Genomic DNA, 7,460 nt, shown 5'->3' with positions numbered 1-7,460 from the left:
TATACTGTTTGTGGCTATTGTGAAGGGTGTCATTTCCCTAATTTCTTTCTCAGCTGTAGGAGTTCTCTAGTGGAGTTTTTTGGGTCACTTAGGTAGACTATCATATCATCTGCAAATAATGATAGTCAATAAATATCTATGAGACCACAATAGAGAGTGTGACTATACGGACAAATGACTCTCTCACTAAGGTTATAACTTATTAAGCACCTGTTTGGGGGAGGGTGTTGTGCTTGGTTACCAAGATTCAGAAGTATTGAATTTGCTTGGTTTAGATAACTGAGTTAGCAGAGCAGGGTGTCAAGAACAATAGGTCAGCAGTGGTAAACCCTGTATGGTGTACATCAGAAACTCTTGGTCACAGGACTGTGGGCACTTGGGGCATCTAATTAGCCTTCTGGCAAGGGGTAGCCACTGAACTGCATTGACCTTCATCAGCATCCCTGTCCCTTCCCTTCTAGATGTCATTAGCACCACCCCACCTTTAGCTGTGACTTTAGATGTCTCCGGACATTCCCAATGCACTCCCCTGACCCCGCACCCACATGCACTGGCAGCAGACTTGCCCCTGGTTGAGAAGCACTGATGTATACATTGATAGAGTCTGGATTGGAGTGAGAATGGAGACCCTAGAGTTAGGGCTGGGATTTGAGACTTGTGTCCAGGGAATGGTGCTGTAGGCTGGCTCGCGCCTTGCTAAGAATTTAAAGCAAGCAAATAAAAACTGAAGAGATGGCTCTGTCAGTGAAGCACCTGCCTTGCAAGCCTGAAGACTTGAGTTTGATATCCATATCCCATGTATGACAAGCCAGATGTGCTGGCATGTGCTTGTTGTAATCCCAGCACTTGGAGGAGACAGATGGGCACAAGGACCCTGCTGGACACAGTCTAGCTGAATCTTCAAGCCTCAGGTCCCAGGGAGTCCTAACAGTCTTCCAAGGGTCACAGAGGCCAGGAGGGAGGAAGCTGTGCAGAGATACTTCCTGTTGCTAGTCCTTGGTATCTGGGGGGGATAGCTGGGCTCTCAGGTCTCACAAAGGCTCCAAAGCCATCAGCACACACAGCACCTCCCAGAAGGCAGCACTGTAAATGTTTGCTGAATTGAATTGAATTGCCTTAATGAACTTCAAACAAGGTTTCAGGTGACTTTGAATTAAACCAAGCCTGTTCCCTCAACCTCTTGTGGCCCATCACCAATGGAAGAGAACACATTTCACATCTGCTCGAAAACAAAAAGCCTGCTGGCTCAGATGCAAGTCCTGTTTTGTGCCTCAGTAACAAGTTAAAAACCCATCTCTCAACAGTCCTGTGATTCATGCGTCTGGCTGTGTTTGGCGAATGGATTTTGCTGTTGTGGTGTGTATTGCTGTCTGTGTTATTTCAAGGTAGAACAAAGAATGTTGCCAGATGACTAAGTATGGGAAGAAACCTAGAATTTTATATACATATATATATATACATATATATATGTGTATATATATATATATATATATACACATATATATAAAACAAATAAACCCTCAGCAACTCTGAAATGATGAGCCAAGTTTTGGGGTGGATCATAAAGGCCTGCTGAAGGCCACTCCTGAATAAGAAGACCCTAAACCTCCAGCTGAGATTTTCTTCACAACATTTTCTAAGTCAATTGGGGATCTATCATGAGTCATCAAGTTTCTATTATGGGCTTCATAAAAATGTAAGACAGTGGGAAGGGGTGGGTGGGAGGACAGGGGGAGAGAAGGGGGCTTACAGGACTTTCGGGGAGTGGGGGGCTAGAAAAGGGGAAATCATTTGAAATGTAAATAAAAAATATATCGAATAAAAACAATCTAGGAAAAAAAAGAATGTCAGATGTGTTAAAAAAAACTGCAAAAAAAATGTAAGACAGTCATGTAAACAATGAGGCTTTAAAATTTTTTCTTTCTTTTCATTATAAAAAGTAAATAACCCCACTTGATTGACAGCTAACTGCCTTACAGAGGTTGGAGAAGTTCCTGTCTGTGGAATTCCCCAAGGTCTCTCATCTGTAAAAAGCTGTTATTTTCCAGCAGAAAAGGACATCATATACTTTTTTTTTCTAAATGAGGGAGAGAGAGAGAGAGAGAGAGAGAGAGAGAGAGAGAGAGAGAGAGAGAGAGGGAGGGAGGAGAGAGAGAGAGAGAGAGAGAGAGAGAGAGAGAGAGAGAGAGAGGGAGAGAGGGAGAGAGACGGGAGAGACCCTGACCACCTCAAGACATTTAGGGGCATTTGAAATAGTCATGATAGAACTACTGTAGGGTAATGTTTTCCCTTGGTTTTCTACCTTGATTCTGACTTTTTTGTAGCAAACCAAGAGAGTAAATGGCCATTAAAAAAAAAAACACTTTGTCTTGAATTAAAAGTTTTCTCTGTGTCTTTAATTTAAAAAAAATCTATTATGGAATTTTCTGTTTGAAAGTAACAATTGTAAGGCTATAAGGTTGAAAGACTTTGAGAAGTCCAAGAGTGGGATAGATTTTATTTTTATTTATTTATTTATTTATTTATTTATTTATTTATTTATTTATTTATTTATTTATTTATTTTGTCTCTAGTAGCTGGGCATGGCCTTGATCTTATGATCTTCCTGACTCTGTCAAGTACTGGGACTAACACACCTGGCATTAGGACCATTTCTATAAGGAGTTGGCCTCACACCAGGTGTGAGGGTTAATGCTGATCATCAACCCGACCGACAGGATCTAGAGTCACTGAGGAGACACACCTTTGAGCATGTCCATCAAAAAATGATCTAGATTAGGTTAATGAGGCAGGAAGACCCACCCTAATTGTGAGTGGTGCCTTTCCATTGGTTAGACTCCTGCCCTGAGTCATAAGAAGGAAGCAAGCAAAGCCTAAGTCTTCCTCTCTCTCTGCTCCCTGACTGTAGACGAAATGTGACCGGCAGCCTCAGGCTCCTGCCGCTGTGCCTTCCCTACCATGATGGACTGTACCCTTGACCTGTGAACCAGATAAGCACCCTCTCCCTTAGCTTGGTTCTGTCAGTATTCTGTCACAGCATCAAGGACAGTAGTTCAGTAGGGATGCTGATTCCTTTGCCCTATGGCCATCCAAGGACATTTGCTCTGTCCAACTCTCAACAGAAATAGAAGTAATAAGGGGCTTTTAGGCACATGTAGGACAAACAGCCAGGACAGGTGACAAATGTGCAGCTGTTGGTTGCTTTGCCACTGAGATCTGTACATGATTAGGCTCTAATGTACTAAGAAAGGCTAGTAACTCCACACTTTGGATAAAATGTAAGGCCCAAGTCTTCTGTGTCCTAGAGAAGGAAGACTCTCATTAGGATATGCCAGGCTGCCAGGAAAAAAAAAATCTGAAAGCTAGAAGGCAGGCGGCCTTGATGTAGTTAGTAAAACGATGTCATTGGCTACAGTAAGCATTCCTGTGGGACAGGTCTAGAGAACATACACAGAAGCACTCCATATCTGTTGAGCAAATGAACGAGCGAAGGAGATTAGTGAACGAGTGTCTTCCACTGCTGTGAAGAGACAGCACGGCCAAGGCCAATCTTATAAAGGGCAATATTTAATTAGGACTGGTTACACTTTCAGAGGTTCAGTCTATTACCATCATGGTGGGAAGCAAGGCAGCATCCAGGCAGACAAGTTGCTGGAGGAGCTGAGAGTTCACACCTTGTTCTGGACTGCAGCCTGGGGAGACTGTCTCCCAGGGGTCTAGGAGGAGGGTCTCAACGCCCACTCCCACAGTGACACACTTCATCCAACAAGGCCACACCTACTCCAACAAGGCCACACCTCCTAACAGTACCATTCCCTGGGCCACACATATTCAAACCACCATAATGAGTGAGTACTAAATTGGGCTCTGGCAAAATTCATCCCATTTGACTGTTTTTAACTGCAATATCAAGGCCTTGTGGTGAGATGAGTTATGAAATGCAGAACTAGGTCATAATTATAAAAATATCAGGACTGAATTTTGTCTTTTCTTTTCCCTTTAAAGAAACATGGGGCAGATTCCAGACAGGTCTATAATGATGTTGCTTCTCCCCTTAGCATTCTGCTGTGATTTATTTTGATGGTTACTGATGTGCTGTAATAGATGTGATTGCAGATGACTGTGCAACTTATGATGATAGCTATTTCAGTTTATTTTTTAATTTTACCCATGAATACATTTTTAACAAGCTAGAAGGCAAGGGTAGATGAAGGGTGTATGTAAAGTTCATCTATGTGGTATTTCAAGAGAACAAGAATGAAGCTATACACATGTCTGCCAACAATAACAGCAGTGACAGGACGGCCCAGCCAAAGCACAGCGGTCATGCCGGTAGAATTTATAACTGTGTGTATGCATCTTAAAGACATTATGATTTTATTTATTTTTAAAAGTAGAACATGATAGCTGTTTGTGTTTTATTGGTATTCACCGACTTTATTAATATCAACTTTGAGTGGACGTCTAGGAAAAAATTTGAGTATTAAAATGTTCAATTACATACTCACATTAATCATATACATTATGATAAGGCTTTAAATGATGGATTTTATTGCACTTACAAAGGGACTTTATGCTGTAAAAATAATTTTGTGGCACAATTTGCTTTATTTTTCAAAAAAATCAGAAGGAAGCGTCAGAATCGAGGGCCTATGCTTTTATCGATCTCCGTAACACATTTGCCAAAGTAAAACAACAACAACAATAACAACAACAACAAACCATGATTAAAGGTCTCTGAGAGGAAGGGAAATCCAGACATGAACATCCCAGATTGGTTTTATTGACCGACTGAATGGATTTAAATTCTGCCTTTGCCCCTTGCTGGCTCCTTGACCCCAGGAGACACTGTCCACCCCTCAGCTCCTTAGCTTCTGGTTCTTTAAAATGGGATCATATATAAATCGGCACAGACAGTGTGCCTAGGACACACACAGCTTGTAGCAGGCAACCAGCAAACTCAGTAAATACCAATCATTGCTCAATCCTCTATCTGACTGACATTCATCCCCTCGTTTCTTTCTAATCTCTTTGTTGCTTCCCTCCTCCTTCCTGGGAAGCCTTCACAAAAAACAGAAGTAAAAAATGTTTGTAATTCAAGGGTTGGTGGAGAGATGGCTCAGCAGGGGTAAAGGCTTTGTGCCAAGCCTTTGTGCCAAATCCCTGCTGGGAGAAGAGAATCCCATCAGTGTCCTCTGAGTTGTCACTTATGTGCCTCAAGATAAAAAATAAATAAATGTAAACATTAATATTTCCAATAACATTTCTAATGTAGAAACTGTTGTGTAGGACTCTTGTTGTGTAGGACACCCATATCTACACAGTCTCACAGGAGTCTCTTAATGACACAGAGCATGGTGTGGGGGTTGTGAAGAACACCGGAACACCTCACTCCATGAGTCTGTTCTGCTTTGATCTGAATCAGGGCTTCAGAATTTAAAAAAGGAACAAACAATATCCAGAGTGAACACTTTTCCCTCAGAACAGCTCCGGACATCTCCCTTTCATCCCTGCAGGAGCGTCAAATCCTGACAAATTAAGAAAAAAAGAATTATGCTCATGGCTCTTTATTATCTAGCCAAATCGGTTTTAATTTTCAGTTGGCGAGGCTAGTGATCGCAGGAGCCTTCAAAACTTGCTGAGTTTGAACCGGATCCAGAAAAGGGGGGGGGGTGTTCATTTTCATCATGAAGTTCTGAGCACTCAGGAGATCACTCTGAGAGCACAAAACAAGTCATTTGTCTTGGCACTCACTGAGTGTTCAAGTGTTGGAGGAAAGCTACCACTGGAGAAAACCCCCAAAGCCAAATGGAGATGAGTGTGGTTCACACAAATAGACCTGCTGCCCACAGGTGTCAGTCCCGCTGAGGCCGCTCCCTGCCAGGCTGAGCAGCTGGCGCTAGAAGCAACAGGACCAGGGTACAGAAGCCTCTCGCCCATCCTAAACTGCCACATTCTCCTTGAGCCTGTTTCGATGGCCATTTGCAGACTAAAACATCTTACCCAGAGGGAGATTTTTATGCTGCTTGTTTCTTTAGTTACCAGAGTTGCATGGGATAACTACCAAAAAAATCCATCTCCCTTGAGCTGAGCTGGGTAAAGCCAAAGGTGTGAAGGATGCTGCCAACACCTCCTTCCTGGCGCGGGTGTCAGGGCGGGGCTCTAACTAGTCACTCCTTAGCTCCACATCCGCATTCTGTGTTATCTCTCCCGGTGCCATCCCAAGAAGCCGAGCTCTGCACACCAGATGCCGCTGGCGTGCACACAGGTAGGCACCTCTGTAGTGCGGGCTGCTCAGTGACTACTCAGAAGTGGGGTTTCTCCTTCCAAGACCGGTGCCCATAACTGCTGGATGGAAACGGGCAGAAATGCAAAGGGAGATTTCATTTTGAAGTATATCTGATGGTCCTTTGTCAGTGGGCCCATTTTTGACCTCATTCTTTAAAAGACACAGCAGCTCCACAGCTTCAGCCTTTGTACCGGTCCTACCCCTTGAGATGGAAGAAAAACGATCTGGAACTTGTCACACGATTTCCCCAGCACACAGCCCTGGTGGGCTGTAAGCGGAATTGCTGCCTCTTCCCTGGCTAATTTACAAACATCTTGTGATTCTCTGCCTGTGGTCTTGTTTTTATTGGAACTTTCAGAGAGCTACATTGTTAGCATCCAAGGCTACAGGTTCCTGTATAGTAAGAATGTCTTCATTTTTCCCTCTGACTATGAAACCTTGTGAATCTATTTCCAAAGCAGAATAAGACCCGAAGCTGTTTCAGAACATAGTTATTTAATTTTCGAGCTTTGAAATAGAAAAGCAGGCAGGAACTTGACCTCAGAATGTCCCTGGGTAGAGAGAAGCTCTCAGCTGGGAAGCCAGGCTGCCTGCTGGGTAGAAAAGCAGACAAGGCTCCCCAGGCTTTAAAATGCTGCTCTCTTGCAGCACAATATTTAGTTTATCTGCCAACAGATTTTGGCAACTATAAAGAAGGTAGTTTCAATCAGTACATTCCAAAATCACTAAAATTTTCTCCTCTGCAAAAATGCATGCTTTAGGGGCTTGGCATCATGACTGAGACCTGCCATCCATGCCAAATTGCAGAGAAATTGTGAACTTTCAGCTTGGCCGCCAGGTAACTATCCTAGATATTTTGCAAGTCCTGGGTCTCCAGTAGGTTCCACAGAAGACGTCATAGGAAGTAATTGTGGCACAGTTTCCAACGAAGAAACACTGGTTCTGGTCTCTATGCACATCTCTGCTAACAACACAGAATTACAGCTATAAGTAGATTTGCTATGAAATGGAATGACTCCCCAAACTTTTATAACTGAAGGCATAAGAAGCCAAAACATTGCTTGCCCATTAATGTCCTTTTGAATGGTGCACTGGGCTAGACCAACTGCAGACCCATTTCTAAAGTCTAAGCAATGTCTTGTGAGCTGCCTAGTCAGAGTGCATTCAGAGG

The sequence above is a fragment of the Apodemus sylvaticus genome, chromosome 2 (assembly GCF_947179515.1).
Source record: "Apodemus sylvaticus chromosome 2, mApoSyl1.1, whole genome shotgun sequence".
NCBI classification, from domain to species: domain Eukaryota; kingdom Metazoa; phylum Chordata; class Mammalia; order Rodentia; family Muridae; genus Apodemus; species Apodemus sylvaticus.
This window is presented reverse-complemented; position numbering follows the sequence as displayed.